Source organism: Schistocerca gregaria, chromosome 9, assembly GCF_023897955.1.
Source record: "Schistocerca gregaria isolate iqSchGreg1 chromosome 9, iqSchGreg1.2, whole genome shotgun sequence".
Taxonomy (NCBI): domain Eukaryota; kingdom Metazoa; phylum Arthropoda; class Insecta; order Orthoptera; family Acrididae; genus Schistocerca; species Schistocerca gregaria.
Window position 1 is genome coordinate 67,662,855 of NC_064928.1, and position 18,084 is coordinate 67,680,938.

Consider the following 18,084-nt stretch of genomic DNA (forward strand, 5'->3'; position numbering starts at 1 on the left):
CTGTCCTGCACCGTTGCCGTACACTCTGTCAAGAAGCTTGGCACTTCTTTTCCATTTCCAGTCTAGAGGAACTGGAACCCGATGACAGGATGGATTTTCATCGGTTAAAATTCCACAATGTTTGGGAACATGACTTCCACGAATGGCTGAAAATGTCTCCACGTAGCCGAACATAATCGTATCCAGTCAATTTTCTGTTCAGCTGGACCGGAGGACCCTTTCCATTCCGTGTAAACACAGTCCACACCATCATGGATCCGCCACTGCCTTTCACAAAGCCTTGTTGACATTGGGTCTGTGTCTTCCTGACATCAGCTCTAACCAAATGAAATCTGGACTCCTTTGAACAGGCCACAGTTTTCCAGTCGTCTAACCCATACGGTTGCGACGCCAGGAGAAAAGATGTTCCAATGTGTGTGGATTCTTAAGGGACCAAACTGCTTAGGTCATCGGTCCCCAGACTTACACACTGCGTAGACTATCTTTAAGTAACTTACGCTAAGAACAACAAACACTCCCATACCCGAAGGTGGACTCGAACCTCAGGCGGGAGGGGCCGCGCAGTCCGTGGTATGGCGCCTCAAACCGCGTGGCCACTCCGCGCAGCAGGCCAGCTGTACGTGACGTCATGCTCTTGACAAAGGCACTCGCATCGGTCATCTGCTGCTGTAGCCCATTGTCGCCAAATTTCGCCGCGCTTTCTTAATGGATTCGTTCGTCGTACATTGATTTTAACGCTTATTTCATGCAGTTTTGCTTGTCTGTAAGCACTGAGAAACGTTGCTGTTCTAGGCCGTTAGTGAAGGCCATCGGCCACTGCGTTGTCTGCAGTGAGAGGTAATGCCTGCAATGTGGTGCTCTCGGCATGCTCTCGACACTGTAGATTTAGGAATTCTGCATTCCCTAACTATTTGCGAAGTGGAATACCCGGCGCGAGTAGCTCCAGCTACCTTTCTTTGTTCGAAGACTACCAGTTCCCGTCGTCGGAAAGCTTTTCACACGAATCACGTGAGCAGAAATGACAGCACCGCCAGTGCACTGCCGGTTTCATACACTACTGGCCATTAACATTGCTACACCAAGAAGAAATGCAGATGATAAACGGGTATTCATTGGACAAATATATTATACTAGAACTGACATGTGACTACATTTTCACGCAATTTGGGTGCATAGATCCTGAGAAATCAGTACCCAGCCGTAATAACGTTCGTCATACGCCTGGCCATTGAGTTAAACAGAGCGTGTACAGGTACAGCTGCCCATGCAGCTTAAACACGATACCACAGTTCATCAAGAGTGGTGACTGGCGTATTGTGACGAGCCAGTTGCTCGGCCACCATTGATGAGACGTTTTCCGTTGGTGAGAGATCTGGAGAATGTGCTGGTCAGGGCAGCAGTCGAACATTTTCTGCATCCAGAAAGGCCCGTACAGGACCTGCAACATGCGGTCGTGCATTATCCTGCTGAAATGTAGGGTTTCGCAGGGATCGAATGAACGGCAGAGCCACGGGTCGTAACACATCTGAAATGTAAGTCCACTGTTCAAAGTGCCGTCAGGAGACGAGCAGGGACAGCCGTGTGTATTCCTTAATCCAATTTTAATAACTTACTTTCGGGCCTTCAGCCGTACTGTTTTTGAATCCTTTTAAGGGCATGTGTGATTAAGCGTCTTTAAGGAAAATAAAGTTTGTGTTTTGTGCAACTAATAGTAACTGATAGCTGATTTTATACTTATATGGACATGTCCGAAAGAACAGACGGCATATCCATATACCGCGTGATCAAAAGACAGTATAAATTTGAAAACTCAATAAATCACGGAATAATGTAGATAGAAACGTACAAATTGACACACAGGCTAGGAATGACAAGGGATTTTATTAGAACAAAAAGTAAAAAGAAGTTCACAAAACGTCCGACAGATGGCACTTTATCTGATCAGAATGGCAATAATTACCATAACAAAGTACGAGCAAGTCGACACACGGAGAACCCATAAACGGTCGGCCACCAAATACACTCCTGGAAATTGAAATAAGAACACCGTGAATTCATTGTCCCAGGAAGGGGAAACTTTATTGACACATTCCTGGGGTGAGCTACATCACATGATCACACTGACAGAACCACAGGCACATAGTCACAGGCAACAGAGCATGCACAATGTCGGCACTAGTACAGTGTATATCCACCTTTCGCAGCAATGCAGGCTGCTATTCTCCCATGGAGACGATCGTAGAGATGCTGGATGTAGTCCTGTGGAACGGCTTGCCATGCCATTTCCACCTGGCGCCTCGGTTGGACCAGCGTTCGTGCTGGACGTGCAGACCGCGTGAGACGACGCTTCATCCAGTCCCAAACATGCTCAATGGGGGACAGATCCGGAGATCTTGCTGGCCAGGGTAGTTGACTTACACCTTCTAGAGCACGTTGGGTGGCACGGGATACATGCGGACGTGCATTGTCCTGTTGGAACAGCAAGTTTCCTTGCCGGTCTAGGAATGGTAGAACGATGGGTTCGATGACGGTTTGGATATACCGTGCACTATTCAGTGTCCCCTCGACGATCACCAGAGGTGTACGGCCAGTGTAGGAGATCGCTCACCACACCATGATGCCGGGTGTTGGCCCTGTGTGCCTCAGTCGTATGCAGTCCTGATTGTGGCGCTCACCTGCACGGTGCCAAACACGCATACGACCATCATTGGCACCAAGGCAGAAGCGACTCTCATCGCTGAAGACGACACGTCTCCATTCGTCCCTCCATTCACGCCTGTCGCGACACCACTGGAGGCGCGCTGCACGATGTTGGGACGTGAGCGGAAGATGGCCTAACGGTGTGCGGGACCGTAGCCCAACTTCATGGATACGGTTGCGAATGGTCCTCGCCGATACCCCAGGAGCAACAGTGTCCCTAATTTGCTGGGAAGTGGCGGTGCGGTCCCCTAAGGCACTGCGTAGGATCCTACGGTCTTGGCGTGCATCCGTGCGTCGCTGCGGTCCGGTCCCAGGTCGACGGTCACGTGCACCTTCCGCCGACCACTGGCGACAACATCGATGTACTGTGGAGACCTCACACCCCACGTGTTGAGCAATTCGGCGGTACGCCCACCCGGCCTCCCGCATGCCCACTATACGCCCTCGCTCAAAGTCCGTCAACTGCACATACGGTTCACGTCCACGCTGTCGCGGCATGCTACCAGTGTTAAGGACTGCGATGGAGCTCCGTATGCCACGGCAAACTGGCTGACACTGACGGCGGCGGTGTACAAATGCTGCGCAGCTAGCGCCATTCGACGGCCAACACCGCGGTTCCTGGTGTGTCCGCTGTGCCGTGCGTGTGATCATTGCTTGTACAGTTCTCTCGCAGTGTCCGGAGCAAGTATGGTGGGTCTGACACACCGGTGTCAATGTGTTCTTTTTTCCATTTCCAGGAGTGTACATGTCGCCCGATGAGACGACCGACCGAACTTACTAATGGCTGCATTTGTTGCTATAGGTTCATAAGTTAGAGATTAATTTTGCACAACATACATACCATACTGACAGGCGTATGAAACTCTAGAATTTATTTAATTTATGAAAAAACGAATGAACTGTTATATTTTAAACTTTATGTTTAAAAAAAACACAAATTTTATAGTTAATTACCACAATTTTTACCACAGTCTTTAATAAATTTGGAAAGTTTTGGAGTTTCATACACCTTTAAGTATTGTTTCATGCTGTGCAAAATTCATCCAACCATCTCTCTTAATTATCAAGGAAAGTGTACCTTTAGCAACAAATGCGGACATTAGTAAGTGCGAAATTGATGAAATTTCACAAGTAAAAAAAAAAGTTACTTCGTTATGTTTTCGAACTTCCAATGCTATGAGTGTGAATTATGAATCCTTCCTGGTCATGCTGACAAAGTCGGCCCGTTTGACGTCCTACCCCCCTTTAATATAATTCTAATTTCATTGTAACTGATTTTGGCCCTTTTTCAAACCCACAACGTGATCTGCTCCGTCCTGCGAAGCCAGACTTGAGTTTGTTTTTCCTCGACACGATGGCATCTACCAGCAGGACAACGCAACGTGTCACGCAGATCGCGGCGCACGTGCGCGCTTCAAAGACCACCAGGACGAGTTTACCGTACTCCTCCGGCCGCCCAACTCCCTGGATTGAAACCCAACAGAGGATCTGCGCACTACTTCGCCCCATGGCCCCCCGACTGAGGACCCTCGTGCAGCTGGCCGCTGCACGCCAGCCGCCATGGCTCGGTATCCCCGTCTGGAGCTTCCAGAACCTCGCTCACTCTCTCTCTCTCTCTCTCTCTCTCTCTCTCTCTCTCTGCACGTCTCGCAGCAGTCCGCAATGCAAAAGGTGGCTATTATGCCTTATGACAGCTGGTAACATTATTGCGACTGGACAATGTAGTATGTATGAATTTTGCTGCCAAAATGCCAAAACTCTATAACTTTTAGTGACAATTTTGCCAACCTAATTTGCGAAATTGTATTTAACTACACTCAATTATTCTTTCCCTTTTGCTGATTTTCCCCCCTTAGAACACATTTTCAAAAAGTTGTCCGTCCTTTCACTTGCTCTTCAAAGTACTTCGTTGTCGCTGAAAGAACTGTAATTTCATCGGCTTGCATAAAAGTTTTTATGTCTTCCGAAGAAAGGAAGATTGGGTTTGGCGTCCCGTCGATATCGAGGTCGTTAGAGACTGGGCACACAAGCTGGTATTGCGTCAAGAACTGGAAAACATGTCGGCCGTGCCCCTTCAAAGGAATCATCCCGGCAGCTGCCTGGAACGATTTAGGGAAACCATGGAAAAACTAAATCAGACCGTCGTCATCCCGAATGTGAGTCCAGTGTGCTAACCACTGCGCCACCTCGCTCGCTTCATGCCTTCTGCCAAAACTTTAATTCCAGCAACCTTTAGTGTATTCCAGTGAATATCCCTCTATGAATGTTTAGTTCGGGGGAAGTTTAGAACAGGAGTCTAACTCTGTTGCATCTGCCTCATTGGTATATTGATAGCAATGACCATCCAAATGTGTTGAGCACGGTAGTATTCAGTTTGATGACGTGAAATGAATCGCGCAATAATGTATTTTTGTGACTTGATACGGCAGTAGCGAGGACTAAACTTCAAATCCCGGTCTGGTCATAAGTATTTTTGTTTGCCGTGGTTTTCCTAAATCTTTAAGACGAATGCCGGTGTGGTTCCCTTTGTAAAAGTCCCGACTGGTCTCCTTCCGTATCATTCTGCACTATGAGCTGGCGCTTCATCTCTGATGGCGTCGTTTTCTAAAGGGACGTTCAGACTCAATGTAAAAATATGTAAATTTCATATAACATTGTTGGCTGGGAAATACCACGCTGTGGGTTCAGCCGCCTGTGGGAGAGACTGTTTTTGCTACGCGCACATTCGCCCCTTTTCATTGTGGATACGTAAGCGTTTTGTCGTACACAGTGTAGTAGTAGCAGTAGCAGCATTATTCATCCGTAGATCTCTTCTTACAAGGATGTAGGACATGTCAAAGTATTTACAAGTTTAGGATAATTTAAAATAAGCTAATTCGTCTACACATACATTTACAGACTTATAGTTGGAGACAATCATTAGATTTACTCCTGGTATGCAATACTCCTTTTACAAATAACTTACTAAATAATGTAATGGCACACTGTTCACTCATGTCTCACTATCAGTCACTCCACATTCTATACACACATTGTTTCATAACACTTCACTCACTACACACACAGTCGGCCGCGGTGGTCTCGCGGTTCTGGGCGCGCAGTCCGGAACCGTGCGACTGCTACGGTTGCAGTTTCGAATCCTGCCTCGGGCATGGATGTGTGTGATGTCCTTAGGTTAGTTAGGTTTAAGTAGTTCTAAGTTCTAGGGGGCTGATGACCACAGCAGTTGAGTGCTCAGAGCCATTTGAACCATTTGAACTACACACACACACACACACACACACACACACACACACACACTGGTGATCTCTGGGCCATTTGCTGTACCGCAACTTCCCACCATTTGCTATTCTGAAAAACTGAGTCAGCATCCATCTATAATGAGTGAGATGTTGAGTTCAGAAAGAGGAACAGGTGTTAGTATTGCGCTATGCATAGCTTGTGGGTACGTTTTTCCAGAAAAGGAAAAAAAAAAAACGTGGTGTAAAAGTGTTATGTTGAATGTTGGATGTTTTATAATCATTATTATTTATTTGTATGATTTTTTTTACCAAACCCCTGCTCTGTTTTATCTAAGTAAACCTTCAATGTATAAAATTTGTTGCGTAACAGGAGCTTTTTTGCTGCCTTTTTAAGTAAATGTATTTTTGCAATCTTTTTCATCTATTCCTTGTTTTGAGTTTTATGTTTATTTTTTCTTGTCAACTGTAAGTTGAGTCTAGCTCTTATTCCATGGTCATGGACAGAACTGTTTTTGCAGTAATTACCAATGTGTTTTTGATGTGTACAACTGACTGGCAAATGTATTCACCCGGAGCAATTAAAATCCCAAGTGTTTTGAACAGATCTTTACAATGAGCTGGACTACCATTTTTCGTTATGATCCTTACGGCTCTTTTCGGAAGTTTGAAAATAGTATTCATATTTTGAACATTTGTTCCGAGAACAGAATGCCATAGCTAAGAATTGAGTGTACATATGAATAGTATGTAACTAAAATACACTGCATGTTACATACTGATGATAGAATTCTAAGTGAATAACATGCTGATGACATTCTGTTTGCAAGTACCTTTGTGTGTTCACACCTTTGTGTGTTCACACCTTTCTGTGTTCACAGAACTGAGAATCAGTATTCATTCCTAGAAATTCTGTATTTGTTACACAGTCTATAGAAGTGTCCCCTATATTTAATTTAACATTGTGATTTTCCCTCTTCAAATTCAAGTTCATGGCATTAGTTTTCTTAATGTTCAATGTCACTTTATTGGTTATTGACCAATCGTAAACTTCCTTGAGAGTTTCATTTGCTTTCTCTGTAAAGAGGTTATAATGTTTTCTCAGTGACTATAATATTCCTGTCAACAGCGAGGAGAATTTTTTCACCATGAGTAACACTTCTCAGTAAGTCATTGATGTACATCAGGAATAGTATTGATCCTAATATGCTACCTTGCGGAACCCCTATATTAATGTATTTAGCTTCCGACAAGTGCCTTACTAAATGTTTGGATCTATTTGAAGTATGTGTTACCTCTGCTCTTTGTACCCTATCTGTTAGGTATGATCGAAACCAGTAATTAGCTACCCCTCTTATTTCAAATGTTTCTACTTTATTTTATAGAACTTTATGGTCGACTGTATAAAAGGCCTTAGAAAGATCCAAAAATATGCCTGTGACACACTCATCTTTATCATGAGCATCAAGTACAACTTTTGTGAATTTTACTAAGGCTGACTCCACATTTTTGCCACTTCGGAAACCAAACTATGATTTACTTAAAAGATTGTATTTATTCAGGTAATTGATTAATCTGAATAATCTCACCCTCCACTAGTACTCGATTCGAGAGCTGCCGCAAAGGTGTGCATCAGCGCCATTTTTACACCTAGAGACCAACTTTAATTTTAAGCCTAAGACATGCAAAATCGGTGGCAGCATGGAAATCTCTTACAAATGAATTTGCACCTAGTATCAGATAAGCAGAGCATTAAATGTTGCAGTCTTGTAAAGGTTTTTAATGCTAGCAGTGGACATTGTATTTCAAGGAAAATATTCTTCACACATTGTTCTATATAAATGTAAGTTGTAACGGGTGCATGTTGTTGCCTGTTTAGGTAGCAGTAGGAACTTACAGCCTAAGTTACTAAAGGAAAGGGAAATATACGCTCTGATCGTTCCACTGCATCATGTTCCAAACGGTACAAACACTGTACTCTTCCGAATATAAGAATCTTATCATACTGACTTTAATATGTAGGTGAAGTTGAAAATTTGACTGTCTTATACAATATAAAACAAAAAACTGATGTTCATACAGATATCGTCGGCAAATGCAAAATTATAATCTTTGGTGGCCGATGCACGGATGTGTAACGCTGCAAAAATTTCATCGTGCAGCTGGAAATGATAGCAAACAGGGGACATGTCAACTCCAGAGCATAATCACTCCGCCTTCAGGCCACAAGTGGCATCGGGACCATCCGACCGCCGTGTCATCCTCAGAAGAGGTTGCAGGTAGGAGGGGCGTGTGGTCAGCACACCGCTCTCCCGGTCGTTATGATCGTTTTCTTTGACCGGGGCTGCTACTATTCTGTCGAGTAGCTCCTCAATTGGCATCACGAGGCCGAGTGCACCCCGAAAAATGGCAACAGTGCATGGCGGCCCAGATGGTCACCCATCCAAGTGCCGGCCACGCCCGACAGCGCTTAACTTCGGTGATCTGACGGGAACCGGTGTATCCACTGCTGCAAGGCCGTTACCAATTCCAGAGCATAAAAGTGAATTTCATCTCGTGTACTCAGTTGGACGGCTATTCTGTCTCGCACACAGGCGCTTGAACATTACACGCAGGTCAGCATTTCAGAGGAGACGTGCGATTAGTCTCAAATAAGCCGGTTGGAGCAACCGCCGAATCCATCGACATCTGAACAGGAGCGATGCCACTATTCCTCGATATTGGTTGGAATTGGTGAACAACGGCGGAATGCAGCGTCAAGAAGGAAGGGGTCGACCTAGAGAGGTGACAGAACACAAGGACCAAGCAGTCGTCAGACAGGCCCTCACAGCTCCAGAATCGTCATCGTCATTGATGCGACGCACACACAAGGACCATTAATAGGCGGATCACGGCAAGCGTTGACCTCTGTAGACCAACAACGTTCGCAGTGGTGCCGGGCACATTTGGTCAGCTATATCGCAGATTATAGCAGCAGAATTCTCTTCAGTGACGAGTCGCGCTTGGAACTGAGCCCCGATGACCGATCTCGTACACTATGTGATCAAAAATATCCTGACACCCCAAAAACATACGTTTTTCGTATTAGGTGCATTGTGCTGCCATCTGCTGCCAGGTACTCTATATCAGCGACCTCAGTAGTCATTAGACATCGTAAGAGAGCAGAACTTGGAGCTCTGCGGAACTCACGGACCTCGAAGGTGGTCAGGTGACTGGGTGTCATTTTTGTCATACGTCTATACGCGAGATTTCCACAGTCCTAAACATCCCTAGGTCCACTGATTCCGATGGGACAGTGAAGTGTAAACGTGAAGGGAGATGTGGAGCACAAAAGCGTAGAGGGCGATCTCGTCTGTTGACTGACAGAGACCGCCGACAGTTGAAGAGGGTCGTAATGTGTAAGAGGCAGACATCTATCCAGACCATCACACAGGAATCCCAAACTGCATCAGGATCCACTGCAAGTACTAGTTAGGCGGGAGGTGAGAAAACACGGCTGCTCACAAGCCACTCATCACGCTGGTAAATGCCAAACGATGCCGCGCTTTGTGTAAGGAGCGTAAATATTGTACGACTGAACAGTGGAAAAACGTTGTGTGAAGTGACGAATCACGGTACACAATGTAGCGATCAGATGGCAGCGTGTGGGTATGGCGAATGCCTGGTGAACGTCACTTTCCAGCATGTTTAGTGCCAACAGTAAAATTCAGAGGCGGTTGTGTTATGGTGTGGTCGCGTTTATCATGGAGGGGGCTTGCATCCCGTGTTGTTTTGCGTGGCACTATCACAGCACAGACCTACATTGATGTTTTAACCACCTTCTTCCTTCCCAGTGCTGAAGAGCGATTCGACGGTGGCGATTGCATCTTTCAACACGATCGAGCACCTGTTCATAACCCACGGCCTATGGCGGAGTGGTTACATGACAATAACATTCCTGTAATGGACTGATCTGCATAGAGTCCTGGCCAGAATCCTATAGAACACCTTTGGTAGGATTTGGAACGCCGACTTCGTGCCAGGCCTCACCGACCGACATTGACATCTCTCCTCAGTGCAGCACTCCATGAGGAATGGGCTGCCATTCCCCAAGAAACCTTCCAGCACCTGACTGAACGTATGTCTGCGAGAGTGGAAGCTGTCATCAAGGCTAAGTGTCGGCCAACACCATAATGAATTCCAGCATTACCGATGGAGTTCACCACAAACGTGTAAGCTATTTTCGGTCAAGTGTCCGTCTACTTTTGATCACATAGTGCATCTGGAGAGTCCTGAACAGCGGTGTGATACCAACCTATCTGTCGCCCGCCATATGCCCAGACACCCAGGAGTCACGCACTGAGGTTCCATTTCATTTCATAGCAAGACAGACCCCTGTGGTTGTCATCCGCGACGACCTTAAAAGACAGCGCTACGCCGACGATGTTCTGCGCCCCGTTTTGTTGCCCTTCACGGCAAGCCGTCCTGGTCTTGTATTTCAGCACGATAATGGCCTCCCACACATGGCGATAGCTTCTACTGCTCGTCTTCATGCTTGCCAAACCCTGCCTTTATCGGATCTCTCCCATACTGAGAACGTTTGGAGAGTTATGGGTAGGCCCTCCAACCGCCTCGAGATTTTGAGAATCGAACTCGCCAGTTGGACGGAATTGACACGATACCACCCAGGAGAACATCAAACAACTGTATGAAATTTTCACTCTGCAGCGGAGTGTGCGCTGCTATGAAACTTCCTGGCAGATTAAAAATGTGTTTCCCACCGAGTCACGATCTCGGGACCGAGTTCGAGTCTCAATCGGGCACACAGTTTATTCTGCCAGGAAGTTTCATCCAACAACTGTGTTAGTCAACGCCAACTGCTTGCGTGGCGGCCAGAGGTGTACCAACGCGTTGTTGATTAGCTCAATTTGTGAAGCTCTCTTCAATACATCATCCTGCTTTCCTGAAATTTTTGTTAGTTTGGAACTGTACATCTACCAGTTTCCGTCCAGTTACAATAATTCTTCCGTGGCGTGTCCTTTTTTTATCGTACAGTGTCCCTTCGACAATACTGCACACATCAAGTCAGAAATAACTTGGGAACTCGAAAATGTGAGCAGTTCACCTAATTTCCCTATAACAAGAGTGTCAGTGAAACGGGCGATTTTGAAACCTCCACCAGCGATCCAAATTTATTCAGAGTGATATAAAACACAATATACATTTACAATGCTTGAAACTTGAAATGCTCATCACTTGAAAATGACATCACATAGGTGGCGACCATATTGTTTCATTTGCATTTCAAGGCTTTTACGGAATTTATGCATCACATCTTGCAGAGCTGACACTGGAATTCGGTTAACGTCCTCCTGAGTTTGATCATTCAGTTCCTTAATGGTGTGCAGTGAGTCACGCCGTATGGTCTGAAATTTAATACGACGCCAAAGGAAGAAATCACGAGCTGTAAGGTCATGGGATCTTTCCTCATCTCCAAGAACGGTGAGGAAAGATATTCTGCAGCGCATTAATGTAATGCCGTGAGGTATGTCGTATGGGCCCGTTTTGTTGGAAGAATGCGTTTGCACTTGCAGGAAGATCAGCAAACTGTCGTGCTACGAAATGTTCCAAGACGTGAACATAACTTCTGTTCAAACACTGTAGCAGCACTCCATGGCTGATGTGTTCAGCGCCGTAGAATGGCATACGAGGGGCGCGGGTTGGATTGCCGGCTGAATCGGAGATTTCCTGCGCTCGGGGACTGTGTGCTGTGTTGTCCTTATCATCATGTCATCCTCGTCCGTAGGCAGGTAGCCGAAGTAGCGTCAGCTAGAAACACCTGCACCGGCCGACCGGCCTGCTCCACGGGAAGCCCTAGCCACAGGATATTCATTCGTCATCTTCAAAAACATAAGGTCCTATGATTCAAAAATAATGATATGCCACCCCACATTACCACTTTCTGACCGTGAAGTAACGTTCCATGAAGCATTTCAGGATTTTCACTTGCCCGGTATCAAGAGTTTTCCTTGTTCACAAATCCTGACGTAAGAGTTTGTCTCATCAGTCATGATCCGATTGTTGTACGGGCCTGCGTTATCGTTCATGAGTTACAATTCCCGACAAAAGCGTAGTCTCTTTGGGAGGTCTCCAGATTCCGTTTTTGAACAATCTGAATTTGTGCGTAGGTGAAACTGCAGCCCCTTGCGCAGTATTCGCCGTACAGTGCGATCCGATACCTCAATTTGCAGCGCATGTTTACGTGCAGAGCGCCCGGGCCTTCGGCTGCAGGCTTCAACATTTTCTGGGGTGCACACGCGTTTTGCACTCCCTCCACTCTTCGTACCGCATCACCCGGTTCCTCGGAGTTCCGTATCCACACACTGATGACATGTGTCGACGTGCAAGATTGCGATGGACGCGAAATGAGCGCTGCGCGATCACGTAGTTATAATTTTTTTATAAAACACCTTCACCTCAACAGAGGTACATGTCAGCATCTCCACTGAACATCCATATCATGCTCATTTTGGCAAAGGCTTTTTGTCCAGATGGAATTCGTTTCCTGATTCCGAAAGTAACGAATTACTTCCAGGGTTGCCAAGTCGCCCGTTCACTGTCGTAACTTTTAGTTGAGTTCCTATTGTACATAAAGATTCCCAGTTTGTTTCAACTTCCTTTACAAATTTAGGGGTAAAGTAAAGGGAGCCAAAGGGTATTTACTACTTGTACGGAAACCAGACGGCAGTTATAAGAACAAAGGTGCATGGAAGGGAAGCAGTGGTTGAGAATGCAATAGGACAGGGTTATAGCTTATCCCCGATGTTATTCAGTCGGTACTTTGAGCAACCAGTAAAAGAAACAAAAAATTCGGAGTAGGGATTAAAGACTAGGGAGAAGACACGAAGGCCTTTGCCGATGACACTGTAATCCTGCCAGAGACAGCAAAGCACTTTGAGTAGCAGTTAAACAGAATTCACATTGTCTTGAAAGGAGGAATAAGATGAACACTAACGAAACCAAAACAAGGGTAACGGAACGTAGTCGAATTAAATCAGATGCTGCTGAGGGAATTAGAGTAGGAAACGAGACACTTAAAGTAATAGAAGAATTTTCCTATTTCGGTTGCGAAAGATCTGATCATAGCCGAAGTAGAGAGGATATAAAATGTGCACTAGCAATGGCAAGAAAAGCGTTTCTGAAGAATCGAAATTTGTTAACTTCGAGTGTAGATTTAAATGTCAAAAGGTCCTTTCTTAAAGTATCTGAATGGAGTGTAGCCATGTAAGGAAGTGAAACATGGACAACAACCAGTTTCGACTAGAAGAGAATAGAAGATTTTGAATTGTGTTGCTACAGAGTATTGCTGAAGATTAGATGAGTACATCACGTAACTAATGTGGAGGTGTTGACCAGAATTGGGGAGAGATGAAATTTGTGGTACAACTTGACTATAAGAATGTTGACAGACACATTTTGAGACATCAACGGATCGCTAGTTTAGTACTGAAGGGAAGTGTGGGGGGTACAAACTGTAGAGGGAGACCAAGAGATGAATACAGGAAGTACATTCAGAAAGTTATTGCAGGAGCTATTCGAAGATGAAGAGGCTTGCACAGGATAGGCCAGCATGCAGAGTTGTGTCAAACCAGTCTTCGGCCTAAAGATCACAACAACAACATTCCACTTTCAATCACTAAAAATTGTGCTAAGAAAAAATGACATGGAAACATAACACATGCATTCAAACAAGGCACAATAGTTGTTTCTTTTGACAACAATTCTAAAACTATTATGCGTAGGATAGCAGACATTTTCAGTCTCTAATAAAAGAAAATAATTAATAATTAATCCCGTTAAGGAACACAAACTGTATTTCCACAATAATGGTCTGATAGATCCAAACGTACATGATGTGGGATCTTGCCCACTCGTGTAATATAGGGTACCTGTTGTTTGTTGTTCTGGTCTTCAGTCGTGAGACTGGTTTGATGCAGCTCTCCATGCTACCCTATTCTGTGCAAGCTTCTTTACCTCCCAGTACTTCTGCAACCTACATCCTTCTGAACTTGCTTAGTGTATTCATCTCTTGGTCTCCCTCTACGATTTTTACCCTCTACGCTGCCCTCCCATGCTAAATTTGTGATCCCTTGATGCCTCAGAACATGCCCCACCAACCGGTCCCTTCTTCTTGTCTAGTTGTGCCACTAACTTCTCTTCTCCCCAATCCTATTCAATACCTCCTCGTTAGTTACGTGATTACCCATCTAATCTTCATCATTCTTCTATAGCACCACATTTCGAAAGCTTCTATTCTCTTCTTGTCCAAACTATTTATCGTCCATGTTTCACTTCCATACATCGCTACACTCCATACAAATACTTCCTGAAAAGACTTCCTGACACTTAAATCTATACTCGACGTTAACAAATTCGTCTTCTTCAGAAACGTTTTCCTTGTCATTGATAGTCTACATTTTATATCCTCTCTACTTCGACCATCATTTATTTTGCTCCCCAAATAGCAAAACTCCTTTACTACTTTACGCGTCTCATTCCCTAATCTAATTCCCTCAGCATCACCTAAGCTAACTCGTCTACATTCCATTATCCTCGTCTTGCTTTTGTTGATGTTCATTTTATATCCTCCTTTCAAGACACTATCCATTCCGTTCAACTGCTCTTCCAAGTCCTTTACTGTCTCTGACAGAATTACGATGTCATCGACGAACCTCAAAGTTTTTACTTCTTCTCCATGAATTTTAATACCTACTCCAAATTTTTCTTTTGTTTCCTTTACTGCTCGCTCAATATACAGATTGAATAACATCGGGGAGAGGCTACAACCCTGTCTCACTCCTTTCCCAACCACTGCTTCCCTTTCATGCCCCTCGACTCTTATAACTGCCATCTGCTTTCTGTACAAATTGTAAATAGCCTTTCGCTCCCTGTATTTTACCCCTGCCACCTTTGGAATTTGAAAGAGAGTATTCCAGTCAACATTGTCAAAAACTTTCTCTAAGTCTACAAATCCTAGAAACGTAGGTTTGCCTTTCCTTAATCTTTCTTCTAAGCTAAGTCGTAAGGTCAGTATTGCCACACGTGTTCCCCTATTTCTACGGAATCCAAACTGATCTTCCCCAAGGTTGGCTACAACTAGTTTTTACATTCGTCTGTAAATAATTCGCGTTAGTATTTTGCAGCTGTGGCTTATTAAACTGATTGTTCGGTAATTTTCACATCTGTCAACACCTGCTTTCTTTGGGATTGCGTACCTACGAACCTGTTTTCTCGGGTAGCTGGACAATATACAAACAAATCATAATAATGGAGTTTGTTCCCATAACTGAATTGACAATACTTGCACCGAAACGAGTTGGCGACATGTAAATAATCAGCGTCTTTCGAAGTATACAGTTTCCACGCAGAAGTGTGAGGGTGACGGCTCGCCTTCTAGTGCGGCTGCTCTATCGCCTCTCTCCTAGCGCCCCGATGTGGGCAAAAGCCGTACCTATATTCTCTTCGGATGGGGACCGCCCCTGTCGTTTTGCGGTCATAGTCAGCGTACCATTGGCTGACGTCGTCTTAACAGCCTTCTCTGCGGTTGCATTCCATGCCGACGCGCCGGCGTTTGATGTTTCGCCGGGACACACTATGCACTATATCGGCAGTAATCCACACGGATGCTGATTTTGGCAAAATACCGATTGTCTTTCACATCGCTCCCATAACCTGTGGGTTGACGTTTTGTGTCAAGGTAATGTTCTCACCTTTCATCATTATTACACTACACTTATACTCCGCAAGCCACCCAACGGTGTGTGGCGGAGGGCACTTTACGTGACACTGTCATTACCTCTCTTTCCTGTTCCAGTCTCGTATGGTTCGCGAGAAGAACGACTGTCTGATTTACATTCGTGATCTCCTCGGGAGGTATAAGTAGGGGGAAGCAATATATCAGATACCTTACCCAGAAACCTGGCGAGCAAGCTACACCGCGATGCAGAGCGCCTCTCTTGCATAGTTTGCCACTTGAGTTTGTTAAACATCTCCGTAACGCTATCACGGTTACCAAATAACCCTGTGACGAAACACGCCACTCTTCTTTGGATCTTCTCTATCTCCTTCGTCAACCCGATCTGGTACGGATCCCACACTGATCGGCAATACTTAAGTAAAGGTCGAACGAGTGTTTTGTAAGCCACCCCCTTTGTTGATGGACTACATTTTCTGAGGACTCTGCCAATGAATCTCAACCTGGTACCCGTGTTACCAACAATTAATTTTATATGATCATTCCACCTCAAATCGTTCCGCACGCATACTCCTAGATATTTTACAGAAGTAACTGCTACCAGTGTTTGTTCCGCTATCATATAATCATACAATAAACGATCCTTCTTTCTATGTATTCGCAATACATTACATTTGTCTATGTGAAGGGTCAGTTGCCATTCCCTGCACCAAGTGCCTATCCGCTGCACATCTTCCTGCAATTCGCTACAATTTTCTAATGCTGCAACTTCTCTGTATACTACAGCATCATCCGCGAAAAGCCGCATGGAACTTCCGACACTATCTACTAGGTCATTTATATATATTGTGAAAAGCAATGGTCCCATAACACTCCCCTGTGGCACACCAGAGGTTACTTTAACGTCTGTAGACGCCTCTCCATTGATAACAACATGCTGTGTTCTGTTTGCTAAAAACTCTTCAATCCAGCCACACAGCTGGTCTGATATTCCGTAGGCTCTTACTTTGTTTATCAGGCGACAGTGCGGAACTGTATCGAACGCCTTCCGGAAGTCAAGGAAAATAGCATCTACCTGGGAGCCTGTATCTAATATTTTCTGGGTCTCATGAACAAATAAAGCGAGTTGGGTCTCACACGATCACTGTTTCCGGAATCCATGTTGATTCCTACGGAGGCTTTTTCTTGGCCCTGTCCGTCCCCGTTAGCTGAGTGGTCAGCGCGGTGGAATGCCACGCCAAGGGGACCGTGTTCGATTCCCGGCTGGGGCAGGAGATTTTCTCCGCTCAGGGGCTGGGTGTTGTGTTGTCCTCATCTTCATTTCATTCCCATCTCCGACGCGCAAGTCGCCCAATCTGGCGTCGAATGCAATAAGTACTTACTCTCGGCGACCGAACTTCCCCGAATGGGGGACTCCCGTCCCACAATGCCGTACGCTCATTTCCATTTCTTGGCTCTGATTTTGTACGATATCCTTCGAAGCGTTGCGTTGCGTTCATGTATTCATCAAATCCCATAGTACAGCCTTCCATACGAAATGACAAATTGTCGGGATCGGTTCTGGAAATATCTGAAGATCATGATGAACTTTTTGAGGCCTGTTGTACCACAGCTTCTCCAGAAGGGTGCCATCATACGTTCTAGTATGATAAAAGAAAAAAAAGTTAATTATGTTTCATACTAGAATGTCGTGTTCCCAGTTTGGCACAGCTTAGCCTCAGGAAACACGAAACCGGTCGAAGACGTCCGTATTCTGGTCGGCTCCTGATCGTTGTCAGGAGGAGGCTAGTTTTTGATTACGCAAAGGCGTCTATTATTTGGAAAAGAACAACCCGGATTTCTTTACGTAATCAGTATGAGTTTTATAATCACCTAAAGGACCTTTAACAATTAACAATAAAAAAATTGCATTTGCAAATGAAATCATTAATAAATGGGGCAGCTATGAGTTGTACAGAAGACAAGGAGCGGCCTTGTGTCTACGACCAGGATGCCGCAGTATTCTCTGCTGTAGTAAAGGCTGTTTGATATTTACAAAAATAGTATGACATGGAGGTAAAAAAATATAAAGGAAAAGAATTGAATAAGAAATCTGGTAAACACTAAATATATTCAAATAATTATCAGAAGCAATTAGGGTTATTTATAAATAGTATAACTTACATAAGTACTTTTCTAACTGTATGTTGCAATCAGATTTCAGCCTGTCCTGTGCTAGCGCCTTGGTTCACGTTTTTGTCACAAATTGCAGTCATTACTTTTCTCCTTTCTTCGAGACAATTCTTGCACCGTTCAACACCTTCATAACAATAACTTGCCGGTTCGCAGTATCGAACATAAATTACTAGAATTTTATTAATTAATAATGTTGTCTGCATGCTGGTAAGACCGCTCACTTTTATGGCTTAAAGA

At 44.8% G+C, this 18,084-nt stretch overlaps 1 protein-coding gene and 1 pseudogene across 1 annotated transcript in view; one reads left to right on the forward strand and one right to left on the reverse strand.

The window, feature by feature from the left end:
• Positions 1–18,084, forward strand: part of LOC126291633 (uncharacterized) — a 106,176-nt gene that overhangs the window by 66,197 nt on the left and 21,895 nt on the right. The gene's annotated exons all lie outside the window — the stretch shown is intronic.
• LOC126292540 (5S ribosomal RNA) lies at positions 8,347–8,464 on the reverse strand (annotated as a pseudogene).